Here is a 17731-nt window from a genome sequence, read left to right as displayed (position 1 = left end):
TCACTAATCGCAAATCAGTGACCTGTGACTCAGTGCTGGACTGAATCAGGGAGGCCAAATGTGTTGGTGCAACAATGGTTGTGTGTGTTTTTGATCCAGCACATGAGCTCTGTCTCCTACACCCCCACCCCCCTGCTTCCTGCGACCCAGCCACCCCTCTCACCAGCTCCCAGAGGCCCAGGACCATCATTCCAGTTTGACTGCTACTGGAGGGCGTCATCTGCCAGTCAGCTCTAGCCTGTCACTTTATTCTAACACCCCTGGACTGAGCTGCCCGGCCCTGCCCCGTTCCCGCGTCCTGCCGCTCCAGCTCCCAGTGCGCATGCGGTCTATTTAGTGCCTCCCGGGCTTAGCGCCTGAGGTCAACAGGCACAGCTGTCCCACCTCCCATTCCCACCTGCTCAATACCCCAGGGTCCCGCCTGCACACTTCCTTTCTTACAGCAGCACGTCTGGTGGCCCTGGGCAGCAAGTTCATGGGCACAGATGAGAAGGGTTTCTCTGTTGATTCACAGGAAGAGTATGCATACCTTTTGACTTCCTGTTTTTGATGAACCAAGTAAAAGAAAAAGAAGTTTTTTTTTTTTTTAAGTTTAATTGGCCCCAAATAGTGACTTATTAAAAAGCAGATGGAAACTGTAGGTTGATTAAGGACCTGTCACTGCAGCCCATCTTAACGTCGAGGGACCATCCATGACACGTGGCTAATGCTGGAGCAGCCATGCTGCTTGGGACACAAGACATGACCGTTTTTAGGAGAGGAAGTGAAGAAGGGTGTCTTCAACTGAAACCCCAACGGATAAAATGTGTGCAGAGTGAGGCCAGGGGAGGGCAAACGAACCACGAGGGACTCAAGAGTTCTAACTCCCGTTGCAGCACATGGAGCGTCCTCTCAGCACCAACCTACCAGCCCAACTGATTGGATCCAAAGGATGCGGGGTGGGGACCTAGCTCACACTCTCAAGTGGTCAGAGGGTGGAAATGCAAAATACAATCCCCAATCACCTTAGGCTGAAATAACTGTGGTCCGTGTAGCATCAATTTCTTATGGAGTCAAGGAAACAGAGACCAGGGCAGTCTGTGCCCTAAACTGTGAGCACACTGGGGTGCACTGACTGGGGAGCCGTGGCTACAGGTGACCACATCCTGCCCAGGAACCGGGAAAGCTAAGGGAATCAACATCCCAGCATTCCTGCATCCATTCAAGCTCTGGCAGTGGTGCCTGGCCTATGAATGCTTGGAGCTTTTCTCCTTACAGAGCTCTGACCACCCTCAGAAGTGTCATGAATATTCAGTTAAGTGAGCCCCACAGCTAGTAGGTGTTTAGCAAATAACAGGCCCCTTCTTTTCAGAAAGACTTTGTAACAGAGCGCTTAGGAACATGGCCTTTGGCAACTCCAGTCTGGCTCTGCTACTTATTAACTGGGCAGCCTTGTGAAAAAGACTTTAACAGCCTAGCCCCCTTTCCTCACCTGCCCCAACGTTTGCTGTCGTGAATTTGCTTAATTTATGTAAGACAAAGCCTGGCCCATAGTAAATACTCAATAAATGGCAGAGACTGTTTTTATTCTGTGACACCTGAGGCTAGATTTGTGCTACATTATTGCACCATCAATCCCCACATGATGTAGTTGGTTTATATTTGTCTGTTTGCCCACACACACTGGCCTATAGATTCATGGGGCGAGAGCTATTTCATACTCATTTCAGTATTCCCAGCAGGAAGCACTGGGATCAGCCCCTTGTGGGCATTGAAGAAATGACCATCACTTAGCCTGCTTGGCACCCAGAGCCGTATGCAAGTAACCCAAGTACAGCAGTGACAAGAAGCATGCTTTTCATTGCTGCCTGTCACCAACTCTTTTTGTTCCCAGCTGCAAGCCATTCTCTACCTTAGTCTCAGTCTTACGAACCCAGTATTTCTCAACGCGCGGGACCCTGCCCTGGACATTCCAAATCAGAGCTATGGGGAGGGTGCCCTGGAATCTGCAGTTAACATAAATCCCAAGTGATTCCGAAGCCCAGGGAAGGTTGGGGAAACAGTCTGCAGACATCAGGCAGGGATCAGCTGGCCAAAGGAGCCCTCTGAAACAGAGAAGGTGAAGTTTCCTTGCCAACTTCTGTAAGCAGAAAGCTGTGATTCTCACACCTGATCTCAACAGGTGGCCCCCGCATGGAGACAGCATCATGTGGTCGGCAACGTCTTCCTCCACATAGCCCTTCCTTCCGCAAATGCTGCTGGTTCTATCAAACCCACGAGCCTCCAGGAGCCAGTCCAGCGGCTAACGTTCCTTTCCAGTCATTCTTGAATGAGGAGGGACCCATTTACTGCACCCCTCCTGGATGACAGGCTCTGTACTGGGAAGCGTGCCAGGGGAGGATGAGTTATCGTCACTTTAACTTAGTCAGATCTAAACTCCATATTCCCTCTGGGTGGAATTTTTTTTTTCAAAAGAGCACAGGACATTAAAATAAAAACTTACCAGTTCATAGCTGCATTACAGTTGATGCTTCATTGAAACAAGGGAGACGTATACCTGTCAAGTAGGGCTGCATTCACGTAAAAGGCATCATTAAAGCTACTGAAGCCTCCTGTTCCACGCAGATGAATCACCACAGCAACAGTGAGCAGAGATGCTTGGAGAATGGACCATTCAAACTGCCAAGGCACTCGTTACGTTCTTAGTTGATCTTTATCTAAAATATCTCGGACAACAGCATTGCATCAATGGGAGCCACTCACTCCGCAGAACCGTGGCAGAAGACTGACAACATGTGCTTTTGGGAGCGGGGGACAGGCTCTGGGGAAAGTCAGCAAAAAGTGCCAGCCCAGCTCAGACAGATCAGGATGATAGGCCCCTCAGATCTGGGGTCTGTGGACCAAACCCTATGGAAAACCTGTCATCTGAACCTGTACTCCAAGCACAAAGAGCCTTCTGCTCTATGCTCCAAACAGCTCGGCTGAGATCAGAGAGGCCAGGGCTTGGCTGGAGCACTGCTCAGAGTTGCGTTCCATAGGGGACACTCAGTGTCCCCATGCACCGGGCACCCTATGGAGGGAGCTTCTTGCAGCCAGAAGGTCTGAGCTCTGCCTCTTCTCCCAGTGCTAGCCTGACAGAAGGTGACATGAAACAGCGCCCATCTGGAAGGATCCAGCTGACCCCAGGTCAGGAGGATTGAGAAGGGCAGTTTTGTCAGTGGTCCATTCTTCAAAAGTTGACACCCAATTGAGGGAATCACCTGGCTCTCCTCTTCTACTGCTTCGTACCAGCTCTTTTTTGAACAACTTACTGTCATGATCACCTTCAACAAAGGGCTAGAAGAAGCAGGAACAGGAATCCTTTGGAGCCTCTACCAACTAACTCTGAAAACAGATGTCAATGGGGGAGGTTAAAACAGCCAACTAAGACGTGGATTCATGAATCCACGCTTCCTCTCCTGCATGTAGGACGCCCTTCCATTGCTTCCTCTAAGTGGCTCCTTTAGAAACTTCCATAATGTCACAGCTCTGGCTTTTCCTCTGCTTTCCTTTCCTTTTTACATGTTGCTCCCCAGGTTCTGTCTTTTATTCTTTGATGTTCCAACGACCTCCTCTCATGACCTGTATGATAATGATGATCTAATTGTCTGACTCTCACTAAAGACTTTGGGCCATGAGGCAAAGGACGATGTCTGTATTGTTTTGTCACTACCGTGTGTCTGGAATATATAGTTAAAAAGCAATAAATATGTGTTGGGTGAGTTGACTGGATGAAGATAATGACCAATATAGGCAAATATAGGACCACAATACTTGCATGTTGTAGCCTGTTCATGTCTGGAGTTCAAATACATTATCTCCAGCTACAAACATCAGAGAGAGGTAAAAGGAGAAAAGTTTTGTTGGTCACATGCAGGTGCTAAAGGCAAGTCAGAGAGAAGTTACGACAAGAGGTAAGATGGGATAAAGCTGAAAGCAACGCTAAGTCTTCACCTTCCGGGAGTGGTCTGGAACGTACATAATTTCAGTGTGGCACAACCATCTGTCCATGGCTTTTCACTCTTTCAGACTGCTTTCACATATTTTATTGTGCTTCGTATTCACGATAACCCTTGAAAAAGAGCAAGCTGATACTGCTATCCCCATCTGACGGGTAAGGTAACAGAGGCAGGACGCTCATGGCCAACAGCAGGACACCCGGAGGCTGGTGTCAACAGGGGTGTGGCCTGAATATTCCTCAAGCATTTCGAATGCGACCATTCAAGACTCAGTTCATCTTATTTCCCTCCTGAAGTTTCATGTACTCTCGTGATCTCAGAACACAGACTGACAGAAATACTTTCAGCATAGATTTGACAAGAGATTGATAGTCAAAGCATCAAAAGAGCTTCTGCACCTCAATAATAAAAAGAAAAACCAACCAAATAAAGTGGGCAAAAGCCTTTAAAAGACATTTCTCTAAAAGAAGATCTGTACGTGGGGTCATTTCTCCCAACAAGGACTCTGCCAAACACTGGTTCCCAGAGGGCCTCGAGGTGTAAGGCAGATAATGTGAACTTTGTGCAAAAGTCATGGAAATGCTCTCAGCTTTTAATTTTCGGGAGATCACTCTAGATGTTAGTATATGTTCCACCAAAAACAAAACAACGGCCCCAAGGTCAAAGACGTTTAGAAAACCTAAACAAATCCGCCTGGGATCTCTGGGGCGGGGGTCCTCACGAGGTACTCTGTGGGCGGGCCCTAAGAGAAAGACGGGTAAGAAGCGCCCTTGGTCCAGGAACTCGTTGTTTAAAGAGCATTGCAGAGTCACTTCCTGGAGAACACGGTAAAGACTCTTCTCCTCGTCTGCCCTCTCGTAGCCTCCCAATCACACGCCGTCACCCCGTCTCAAAAAGTCATTCCCAAAAGCTCCTTCCATCCACGCATGCGCTGGGAGCTCTCTGCGTTAGCCTCCGCGCACGACTCTCCTCCGGAAGGAGGCCTCCCTTGTGCAAAAGTGATCACCTCACTCCCCTGGTTAAAACCCCCCAGCAGTTCCCCACAGAACAGAAGATCGAGGTCTGATTCCTCAGCGGAACTCACAAGGTCCTTCCTTACCTGACTTCTTCCCCTTTCTCTGCCCGCCCGCCTCCCCATGTCCCTACGCTCCAGGTTTGAAGAGCTACCTGTGCTCTCACAAGGGGATGCCTTAGCAACGTGAGCCTCCCTTGCCAATCATCTCCTAATCCCACTCACGCTTCAGAGCAATTCGGATTCCCTGAACAGTAATCACCCCCCCTCCCCGCCCCGAAACCCTCCAGGTACAAGCCCCGCCCCTGCCCCCTCCTCACGCACTTGCCGCTCTGTACGTCCCGCTGGTGTGTCTGCCCATCTCCTGGACCAAAGCGGAAGCACCTGAGGTCATTCATATCTCGGGTCCTATTCATCTCAGGATCCCACATGCCTAATGCAGGAACTGGGCACTGGAAACCCCATTAATTCCTGCTCATCTTTCAGCCCCAGCTAAAACCACGTTCTCCAGGAGACTTCTTCGACCTCAGCCCACAAAGTCACACTCTTCTGTCATCAGATTTCCCACTTCCCTTTACTTTTCCGCATCGCTCTTGTCATCTCTTTAATTACTTGGCTACCTGATTAACCGGCAGTGAATCTCTCCACAGGGTACAGATCACGTCTGTCGAATCCCCAGTGTTAGAACAGTGTCTGGCACAGAGTTAACGTTCCATAAATACTTGATGAGCTCATGAATGGAGGAGAAAGAATACGTAAATAAACAGTAATACCGGCTGGGATAGACGAGGCCAGGGGACGTCTGTTCATGCATTCAATAAGTCGTGTGTGATGGTCGCGTACAATGCGATGAAGGGTGAGGAAATCCGGGGGCAGGAGTCCTACCTGTGAAAACCATGCCCTGACATTGCCTCTGGGGAGAGGCGATAGTGACACAAAGAGCTTCTCTGCTTCCATCCCCTGCACATGTCCACGGCTAAGCACAAGCCGACAAGGAAAAGAACACGGCACTCTGAGTGTGCCGGCGGGGAAGCCAGGCTGACTCAGAGATCAAAGCCGTGTGGTACTTTTGCCCCTGGTTTCCCAGTGGTATTTTATCACCGTCATTATTAATTCATAACAAGAGTCCTCTTTTTAAAATAATAGTGTTAGAAATTATGTTTTATAAATAAGTAAAAATGGAATCTAGACATTATTTACTAGGTTCTGTTTCTTCCCCATAACTCTTCATCAATGAAAATCAATTTGAAGCTGAATTTTTTTTTACAGATACATTGCCCACTTGTGAACCAGCCTATGGAAATAGAGAAAGCCGTAGTTTCTCACCTTCTCCTAATGGCACTCTAAACTCCCCTCTCCCCAGCTCCTTTTATCTGAGAATCTTTATCTTAAACCACTTCACAGGCAGTCATTAATTTTCACAGCACTCCCACTAAGAAGATTCTTTTCCTTCCATTAAACCATAGAGTAAACTGAGAAGCCAAATTAAATGATCTGCCTGCTCAGGAAATTAGTGGCCTGACTGGGTTCAAACATAGCAGCTCTGATTTCCAAGGCCTCGCATCCATCGGCCACCCTGGTACTTCCTGGCTCTGTGTAGTAGGTAAGAGCCCAGGCTTCTAAGTGGATAAAACCTGGCGTCAAATCTTAGCTCTGCAATTTCCTTGACAAGTTATTCAACCTCATGAAGCTGGATAATAAGAACTCTTGTTTCATAAAGTTGCTGTGAGGATTAAATATGATAATGTACCTAGAGTACTTAACACAGGATCTGTAACAAATGAAGAATTATATTATTATTATTATTTTGCACACCCTTACGCAGCCCCCTCCGATAATTTTTTTCTCACCACATCAGAAAGTGAGTAAGCCACACCTGCAGCTGTGCAATACGATACCCACATTTGCAGACGAAGTCTGCTATGGGGTTGTCAGGATATCTGAGCACATTCCTGGAGAACTGCTACATCAATAATTATCCAATTATTCATTTATGAATACATGTGTGCATCCATCGATTCATCCACTCATCTATCCATCCAAATATCCATCTGTCCATGCATCTGTCCTTTCATCCATCTATCTATCCATCTACTCATCCATGCATCTTATCCATCCAGCCACTTATCCAACCACCCATCCATCCACCCATTCATCCTTTCATTTATTTGCTCATTCACCCATCCATCCATCCATCCATCCATCCACCCACCCACCCAAGCATCCATCCATTCATGTTTAGTGCACATAGAAAGCACGTAACATGTATAAGGCCCGTGTTAAGTGCTATGGAATATATTAAGGTGCCTAAGACATGGTCTCTGCCCTCAGAGCTACAAATCCAGACAATTACAAAAACATTATAAAGCAAAAAGGAATGTAAGAGAGGTTATTGAAGGTGAACGAAGGAAATTGGCCACATAGAAAGAGTAGTGAATTAAGAGCCAGGAGATCCTTTTTTAGTCCTGGCTTTAACGTTGATCTAACATAAGCCCAGTCACCTCCCCGGAGTTCTGTTTCCCCACATATACAGTGAGGGGGCAGAAGTGGAAGATTCCAAAGGGCCCTTTCAGCTCTAAATTGCACACCCTCTGCCATTCAGACTCAGTGCTGAGTAACAGACGTGGCATTCCAGGAAAAGAGAATGACACAAGCGCCTTCATGAAGACAGAGAGACGTGGAATGTTAATGGAAGGATGAGTGGTACCCTGGTACCATAGCACATAGCAGGAGAAGATCATGCCTTGAGAGTGAGATCCAGACTCTATTGTGAAGGGATTTATTTCCAGGCTAAGGACCACACACACACACACAGAGCTGATGGGTGACATGTGATTGGTCCATCCTTTTAAATAGTAGGCTGGGGGTAGGAAGGGTGAGGTAACACTGGAAACAGGGAAGACCAGGTGACTGGGTAAAAGGTTTTTGTAAGAGTTTAGACAAATAATAACCAGGGTCTGAATTCAAGCAGCAGAAGGAATGTAAAGGAGACAAATGTGAGAACACCAATGGGCACAAGCTGTAAGGCTTATTACGAGTTGGGGAAAGTAGAGGTGACTCTGAAGCTTTGTGTTGATGATGAGAAAAATGCATTGACATCCGCTGAGTCTGCAGAAGGCCAGGCAGGCAGAGCTCCAAGGCGGTGCCCGCGGGACCTGCAGTGCTGGCCACTCCATCAAGTGGGAGGGGGCTCTCTCCTGCCCACCTTCCCAGTGAACGTCTACTCATGGTGCAAGTCTTAGTTCCAGACTGTCTGATCCAGAAGCCACCCCTCGTCACCCTCACCCCTACCACTCACTCTGCCCTACTCATAATTTTAATGGAATCCAGGATTCTTCCTTGAATCTTATATATTCACATGTCTTTCACCCCTAATAAACAGCAAGCAATGTCTCGGGCAGGACTCTATCTTAGTCACCTCTGTACTGCAGCCCGTGGCCTCGTAGCTGACACCTAGTCCTACTTAAGCACTTGTCACTGGGAAGAAGAACTAACTTCTACAGAGAGCACACCTGTGGCTTTACGTGCCCTGTCTCATTTCACCCCCACGGCAACCGCACACTTGAGTTTGGTGTTATTGACCCCACTTGATAGATGAAGAAACTGAGGCTTAGGCAAACTAAGCAACTTGCCCAAAATGAAAGAGCTTTTTCCTTTCCCTGGATCTCTACCACCTTAGACTGATGGAGGCGAACCGGTCTGACATTGAGAAGACTTCAAATATCATGGCAGAACTGGGGGTTGTCAGCTTAGCTGACACCAGAACAGTGGGAGACACATGGACACGCACACTCAGAGTCTGAGAGTTCTTGCCTATTCACCCCTTGAGAGGACTCAGTAGTAATTTAAGGACAACACCATAACACACAAGCCGCGTAGGCCCATCATGAAGCCAATTCATGGCTGCGAACATCTAACAAAATCGACTTCAAAGTTGAGCCACCTCCCCTCCCTCTCACACTGACTCTGGAGACACACTCACTTGTAGGAACATTTTTCCTCGCTGACCCCCGCAGACCTTTGCCACCACCGTCCCTTGTCAGACACAGCGGGCAGCACGCTCCTCTTCCAAACCCACCTGAGAAGGTGAATAGGGAAGCGCTCCCACGAAGAGGCAAAGAAGCCCTGAGGCTCAGGGCAGATTTGCTGGATGGTGGCGCTGGCTGGTTCGAGCCCACTGCCCGCCTCTGGAAACAGTTCCACGTAGACTGCATCCTCCTTAAAAGGAACAGCCCACCTGGGCCTGAATCCTGACAGAAGCAGAGAGGCCTGAGCAAGCTCCCACAGCAAAGGTGCGCCACACACGCAGTAACCCAGCCGCTGCTGCAAACCCTGTGTGCAGTCAGAAGAGGCCTAATTAGCCTGAGCTAAGTGTCTGAGGTCAGACGCTGAAGAACATCTCACGGCCTGGGCTGTAACTTAGAGATGCCACAGACCACCCTTGCCAAACCGCCGTTGGGCCCCAGACTGGAGAGCAGGTAGCTTCCTCCCACCCAGGCTTAATTTAAGAGCCCTAGGAGCGGGGACGCCTCATCCCGTGCTGCCTGTCGGAACCCACCATTGTGTATTTGCATGTGTGTGCCTGCGTGTTCTCTCAGTGTTCCACACTCCTGATCAAAGGCAGCTTATGCAAGAGGAAAATTAATTTAAATAGCAAAGTGGTGACATTATTTTGCAGTGTCCCAGGAAGATTGTCCCACTGCTTATGTGTTCATTTACTCAATCATTCAGCCTTTCAGCCAGACTTGGAGGGGACGTCGCTGTTGCAATCGACTCCATTATAGAAAGCAGACCCACCAGATGCACGTTCGCTCCCCCAGCTTCCCATGGCTGCTGACACACGTCCATGAGCCTAGGAGTTTAAAAAAACACACGTGTGCTAGCTTACGGTTCAAAAGGTTGGAAGTCCGAAACAGGTCTCCCTGGGCTAAAATCAGGGGGTAGACAGGACTGTGCTTCTTCTGGAGGCTCTAGGAAAGCATCCATTTCCTTGCCTTTTCCAGCTTCCAGAGGCCACTGACATTCCTTTGCTCAAGGCCCCTTCCTCTTTATTCAAAGCCAGCAACATCAGGCTACATCCTCCTCGTGTCGCCAATTCTCTGCCCTCCTCTTCCACTCTCAGAGCCCTTGGGAATATGCTGGGGCCGCTCTGATAATCCAGGATAATCTCTCCATCCCGAGGTCCTTCAGTTAATCTCATCAGCAAAGTCCCTCTTGCCCCATATGGAGTGTGCTGTGCTGTACTGCACTATGTGTTGCCAAAACAGAAGGCAATATATTCACAGCCCTGGGGATGGCCACCTGGGCATCTTTGAGGCATTATTCTGCCTAGCACAGTCCCTGTCCCAATGGTGTTTACCTTTTACATCTGACTGAAACTGACTAACCTGGATTTTAGCCTGTGGTTCCTCATGAGCCTCCTTGGCTGTGCTCAAAGGTGTTTCCACAGGTGTCATTTTTTGTGAATTGTTCTTAGACCTGCCTTGGTCTCCTCTTAATCGTCAGCTTGCACACTCATCTCCCTTGCAGGCTCAGTTTCCAAGACACCCCGTCCAGAGAAAGAATTTATTATTTAAGACACATGAGTCTGACATTTGATTTTAAACTAAACAGCAAACACTAGTTTAAATATCCACAGACCCCGAGGCCCTGGCCTGCCCCTTCTTTTTCTCCAAAATGAGTTATCTGGGCCCAGTCCAGAAAGGCACCTGTGCGGCCGGCCTCTGCTCACAGCCAATGTGTCTCTGATCCCTGCTGAATCAGGGCAGCTCAGATTTGCCATTCTCCCTCTTCCATTCATTTCCTTTTTTGAAACTGAGTTTTATACAGCTCCGATTTCTAACCTCTTTACGTGTGTGGTAGGCGGGACAATGCCCCTCCCCTCCAAGGAAGTCCACATCCCATAAGTATGTCACCTTGTAAGGCAAAGTGACTTCAGAGATGTGACTGAGGTGGCCCTTGAGCTGGGGAGTGTTCTGGATTATCTGGGTGGCCCAACAGGATCACAAGGGTCCTTCATTGTGAAGAAGCTTTCCTGGCTGCAGAGAACCAGAGAGAGACGGCAGCAGAAGGATGTGGCCCCGCACCCCCGCCACTGCTGGTTCTGACACGGGGCGGGCCACGTGTGAGGGCCCACAGACCACTCGAAGCTGGGAACGGCCAGAAAACAGATTCTCCCTGGAGCCTCCAGAAGGGATGCAGCCCTGCCCACACCCTGACTTTAGGCAGCTGAGACCCCAGTCAGACTCTGGCCCACACAACTGTAAGGTAATAAATTCATATTGTTTTAAACCATTAACTTGTGATCATTTGTTACAGCAGCAATAGGAAGTTAATGCAATGCACATTCTTCTCAGTCCACGCTGGTGATTTTAGCCCTCGACATGAATGCGATTCAGAATCATTAGCAGACTGGCAACACCCTCCTCCAGATCATTAGCCAGAATTCAAATAAGCCCAGGCCTAATGGGGACCCCTGCAGGAGGCCAGCTGAGAACGCCGTGGGCTGAAGGAGCCCCGCAATTATCATCTGCATTTCCTAGACTGGGTTTTATATCTCAGCCAATCTGTACCTCACCTGCCAGACGCGACACTGTACAGGTTTATGTCCAGTCGGTGCCCCTGCCCCCCACTCCAGGTCAGCACCTCTCCCCTGACACATACACACACACTCACATACACAGATACACACACTTCTCCCTCTTCCAAAAAACACAGCCCAGATTTTGGAGATTTGCTCCCCGGGGCTCTGATGTCTATTGCCCCAGGGTTTTGTGACTTTTCTTCCCAATCTAAATGCTTTAATACGTTACGAAATGTTGGATACTTAAAGGAACAGTAGGTTGGACCAATCTGTTTTCAAGTCTTACATGAAAAGAAGACACTGGATTCTTTTTTTCCTCTGAGGAATGCCAAGAATTTCATGGATTTTTCCCATAATTCTCTGAAGATGTCTGCATGAACCAGGTGAGGGACAGTGATTCCAAGACAGGCACTATTTGAATCACTGTTCACCTGACTGGGAACACTTCAGGCTTCAGACCTTGAGTTCTTGAGATACTGTTTGGTCTTCTGATTCTTACTTCCTATATCCACTTGTGCCCACCATGTGTTAGACACTATTCCAGGTGCTGGGAATACAGTGGACACTCTGGGGTGAAGATACAGATTTGAGAGTCAAAGCCTTTGGAGTTACAGTAATTGCCCAGGAGAAGTCTGCAGATGGAGAAGAGAAGGTGGCGCCAGCACATAACCTCCCAGTGCTCCAAAGTGTGGAAGTCCAAGAGAGGAAGGACTCATGATGGAGGAAGTTTTACAGTAGGAAGAGACCAGCAGAGTGTGTGGCCTCATAGAAGCCAAAAGAAGATGTTTCAAGGAAAAAGAGAATGGCTAGTGGGGCCAAGTGCTGCTCAGTGGCCAAGTAAGAACAGACAGATGATCATCGGTCTCGACAACACGAAGAGGATCTTGACACAAGCAACGAGGAAGGACAGACGCCCAGTCATACGGACTGAAGGAGAGAATATGGGAAAGGGACTGGAAACTGAGACTCAAACACTTTTTTACAGGCAGACCTCGGAGATATCTCGAGTTCAGCTCCAGACCACCCTAATAAGGTGAATATTGTGATAAAGTGAGTCATGTGAATTTTTTTGTTTTCCACTGCATATAAAAGTTTTATTTACACTACACTTTCTACAGCCTATTAAGTGTGCAATAGCATGATGTCTAAAAACAATGTACACACCTTAATTAAAAAATACTTTGTTACTAAAAATTCCTAATCATCATCTGACCCTTCAGCAAGTTGTAATCTTTCTACAGGTCTTGCCTCGATGTTGGTGGCTGCTGACTGATCAGGGTGGTGGTTGCTGAGGGCCGGGGCGGCCAAGGCAATTTCTTAAAATAAGACAACAGTGAAGTTTGCCACACGGATTGACTCTTCCTTTCATGAACGATTTCTCTACAGTGTGTGGTGCTGCTTGATGGCACTTTACCCACAGTAGAACATCTTTCAAAATTGTAGTCAGTCCTCTCAAATTCTGCCACTGCTTTATCCACTACGTTTATGTGATGTTCTAAGTCCTTTGTTGTCATTTCAATAATCTTCACAGCATCTTCACCAGGAGTAGATTCCATCTCAAGAAACCCCTTTCTTTGCTCATCCTTAAGAAGCCGCTCCTCATCCATGAAAGTCTTATTAGGAAATTGCAGCCATTCAGCCCCATCTTCAGGCTCCGATTCTAATTCTGTTCTCTTGCTATTTCTACCACGTCTGCAGTTACAATAGTGACATTAGAGATCACTGATCACAGATCACGATATGGTAAGAATGAAAGAATTTGAAATACTGTAAGAATTACCAAAATGTGACACAGAGACACAAAGGGAGCAAGGGCTGTTGGGAAAACGACACTGACAGACTTGCTGGACATAGGGTTTGACATAAACCTTCAATTTGTAAAAAGCCCGCTACCTGTGAAATGGAACAAAATGAGGTGCACCTGTAGCTGCTGGGAAGCGCGTCAGAGAAATGGCGTAGAAGCTGGAGTTGGATGCGGGGGTGGGGAGGCCAGGAAGGGGCTTTTTACAGGAGTATACTAGTCGTAAGGGTAATAACTCAGTGGAGAGAGAGAGACTATGAAGCAGCAAATAAACTGATGACTGCGAGAAGGAAGGCCAGGACACAGTGAGAGGAAAGGGGTTCAAAGCATGGCTAGAAAGGGCAAGCTTAGGTGAAAGTAGAAATTTCACCACAGAAATGGAGGGCAGGGCAGTAAGTAGGAGTACAGCCAGCCTTGCACATCTGCGGGTTCCACATCTGTGGATTCAACCACCTGCGGATCAAAAAGATTTAAAAAAAAAATTCCAGAAAGCTCCAAAAAGCAAAACTTGAATTTGCTGCATGTCGGCAACCATTTACATGGTGCTTACATTGCATTAGGTATTATAAGTAATCTAGAGATGATTTAAAGTGTATGGGAGGGTGTGCGTAGGTTAAGTGCAAATACAATGTCATTTTTACAAGGGATTTGTGCATCTGAGGATTTGGTATCTGGGGGAGAGGGGTCCCAGAACCAATCCCCCGAGGATACTGAGGGACAACTGTATGAAAACAGGTATGCTGGTGGACTGGGCAAGGGTCTCCTGTCTCACTAATGCTATGTTCTCAAGGAAGGATGAAGCTGGGTCATAATTTGCCCTTTAAACACCTCCAGTGTATGAGGTAGTAGAGAGTCTGCTGTCTGGTCAGCTAAGACAATGCTAAGCATACTGGCCTGAGTATCTGGTGTAGATACTGATTATTTATCAAGAAAATCACTTATCCTGCTGGTGAATGTGTTTCTAAACCTTCAAATAAGAATGAAAACTATTGTATTGATCAGACACTTGAGTATTAATTCACCCTGAGATTTCTGCTTCTGGATGTACGGCTAACTAAAGGTCCAGAGATATCTGGAACACTGAATGAATTTTAAAATATGTTTCGAAATGTCTGGTAGAGCTGGAAGAAAGTAAGAGGAATTCTCAAGAGGCTAGAGACAGTGAGAAAGCTTGACTCCATCCAGGGAGGTGGGCTGCTGCTGGAGGTGGGCTGTCCTGTGTTGCCCACGCCCACAGGGGACCCAGCACCTGGGTTTCAACAGGTTCCATGCCTCCAGGCCAGGAGACACTCTTGGGCTGGAGCAGGATGAGAAGTCAGAGTGAACACTGGCAGAAAAAAAGAAAAAAAGAAAGAAAGAAATCCAGCACCTCAGAAGGGAAACATTCTCGGTGAGTGAACCCCCCCCCCAAAAAAAAGAAAAAGAAAAACAAGAAACTCTAAAAGACAGGGAAATAGATATGTCTGTCTCGTCCTTGGCTCTTGATGGAAGAAAAAAAAAGAAGGGGAAAAAACTCTCCTCTGAGAGTATCTAACTATAAGCCCACACTTAAAATGATTTGGGGCTGGAATTCATTCTGAAAACTTAAGCCACAGATGTAGTTAAAGAGGAAGAGACTTCAACCCAGGTCTCAAAGAATTCCTGCAGTGATGTTCCAAGAAACCAGTATTTACAGAGAGAAAAAGAGAGACCAAAACATGATATAAGGAGACAGATTTTGATTTTTAAAAAGTTCACTTAGAAAAAAATAATAAAAAAAAAATGAAAAGTTCACTTAGAAATTTCAAAAACCAAAAGCTAAAATAACTAGTCAGAACTGAAGAGAAAATTAATGAAGTCAAAGATCAAGCTGAAAATTTTGTCGAAAACGCAGTATAAAGTGGCAAAAAGATAAAACATATGAAAGAGAGGTTAAGGAGCAAGGAGGTCAAGTGCAAAGTTCTAACAGAAATCTAAAGGGAACACACACAGGAGCAACGGAAGGGGTGGGGAAGGGGAGCTATTAAAAGAGCTAATGGATGAGGCTGGTCCAGACTTGATTAATGACAATGTCCCCCTGATTCCTGGAGCCCAGTGAACGCCAGCATTCCCCCAAAAAGCCCCATCCAGACACCTCAGAGCCAGTGAGACTGCAGAATTGCTGAAGACAAAGAAGAAGCACCCAGAGAAAAAGACAGACAGCCTACAAAGAATTTTAGCCCAACAGCTGACTCACAAACAGCAATGACTGAGAGAATATCATTGACAATCCAGCAAAACGATCTTTCAAATATAAGGGTGCAATTAACGTAATTTCAAATAAGAAAAAAACCCTGAGAGAGACAGTATTACCAACAAACACTCAGTAAGGAATATCTCAAGGATGAATTTGAGAAAGAAGAAACTGATCTCAGAAGGAAAGAAAATGATTCTCAAGAAGAAATGAGGAGGAAAGAAAAAGAACAAACATGAGGGTAAACAAAGTACAAAATAATAAATACAGTGTCCAATCTGGGAAGTTCAAAAATGGAGCTAGAAATAAAGTATTACATAAAAATGGCATGAACATACATGTTTCTGGATAAATACCTGGAGGGTTTTCCAAAACAAGGACCAATTCACCACTCCATGGAGCTGGTGACCTGTGGCCTTTCCAAAAACCCAGACCTGAGTGTTAAACAGTAGGTTGAACACATACAATGGCTTAGAAATCAGTTTAATGAAAAAAACGGGACATTCTAAAAGAAAGCGGCATACAGTTCAATTGAAGACCATGGAAAATTTTACTTCAAGCTATTGGAGATTTCGTATTATAACTGAAGAAAATAATTTTACTAGGAAAAAAATACAGAATTTGGTAAATTATCTCACCCCTAGGATCATCAGTTTCCCCCTCTATAAATCTCAAATAATAGCCATTTTCAAAAGGATTTCTGGAATCTAATTGCTTCTACTTCGGATCAATTTTTGATGTCTTGCTCAAAGCTTTAATGGTTGCATTTTCTGGGAACCAAATCTCCTAATGGTGGCATTTTGCTTCAGACCCAGAGCATTTAAGCAGCTCAACAAAGTACGAAGGATCCAAAAACTCCCAGATTTTCACTTTTTCCATTTCCATCTCCATTTAATTTCTAAGAGCGATGAGATAACCGCAGTGACAGCAATCTAAGTGGCTGTATATTTTGTCTAAAATGCCCTGAAATCATCCTGAGTTATTATGTAAATACCCAAATCTGCTCATTATGTTGTTATGGGGGGAGGCGCAACAGTCCTCCTGCCAGTGTTATTTCTTAAGATGAGATCATTAGAAAAGGATTAGTGGTGTAATGTCTGAGGGGCTTAAACAATAATTTGAGTCTTTCAGATGTGTTCAAGGTAATTTTAAATAAATTCCAGGGTTTTTTTCTGATGATAGCCCTTAGTTCGATCAGAGCTGCTTTTAAAGAAATACTAACTGGATGAGGTGATTTTTTAATGCAAAACTTGACACACTGCAGGCCCTCAGTAAATAGCCATCACCATTCTTAGTATAATTTCTGGGTAGAAATAAAATGGCGGCCGTGATGGACTGTTGGTCTTCAGAAGTCTCGGTTCCCTCCCCAACAGTGATTTATAACTTTCCAGGGCCACAAAACTGAGGGACAGAGAGACCTCTATCCCCATATTTGATTTCTGGGCACTTTCAATTGATTGTGCCCATAGAGGGCACTCAGTATATAATGAGCACTGACAATGAAAAGATGTCTAAAATGTGATCCTTTTGCTTAAGGAGTGCACAGTTGGCCACTGTGATTAGTAAGATTAGCATTTGGACAAAGACTTACTGGGCATCTGCTTATGCTCGGTATTCTGTCGGGCTCTGGGGACACAGAGATGAACACGCTACGTGCCTTCCATATCTCACTATCTAGTGGACAATACAGAGAAACTAAAAACCAATAAATGACAAAGCATCCCAGCCTAGAAGAGCCATGGACACAGCGCTGGAGAGTACAAGTCAGAACAGCTCATTCCAGCTGGAGGAGTAGTGAACAATTTTTTAAAGGAGTTGGCATTTGAAACTGACCTTGAAAAGATGAATGAAAAATAAGAAGAAAGGAAAGAACGTCCCGGACAGAGGGGATGAAGTGGCAAAGACCCAGGAGGTGAAAGGGTGGCTCAGATCTGAGGAATGGGGTTCTGTGTGGCTTGACTATTGGATATGAGGTGAAAACTGGAAAAAGCTGAGACTGAAGTACTAAACTGGCATCAGTCTGGGACAAATCCTGCAAACTTTACAAAGAATTTAAACCTTATCCTAGAACATCAAGGGTCTACAGGGAGCTTGAAGCAGGAGAGAGCTATAACCAATTTTTTTTCAGTGATTTCAGGAAGGCAGT

Source organism: Camelus dromedarius, chromosome 13 (genome assembly GCF_036321535.1).
Source record: "Camelus dromedarius isolate mCamDro1 chromosome 13, mCamDro1.pat, whole genome shotgun sequence".
NCBI classification, from domain to species: domain Eukaryota; kingdom Metazoa; phylum Chordata; class Mammalia; order Artiodactyla; family Camelidae; genus Camelus; species Camelus dromedarius.
This window is presented reverse-complemented; position numbering follows the sequence as displayed.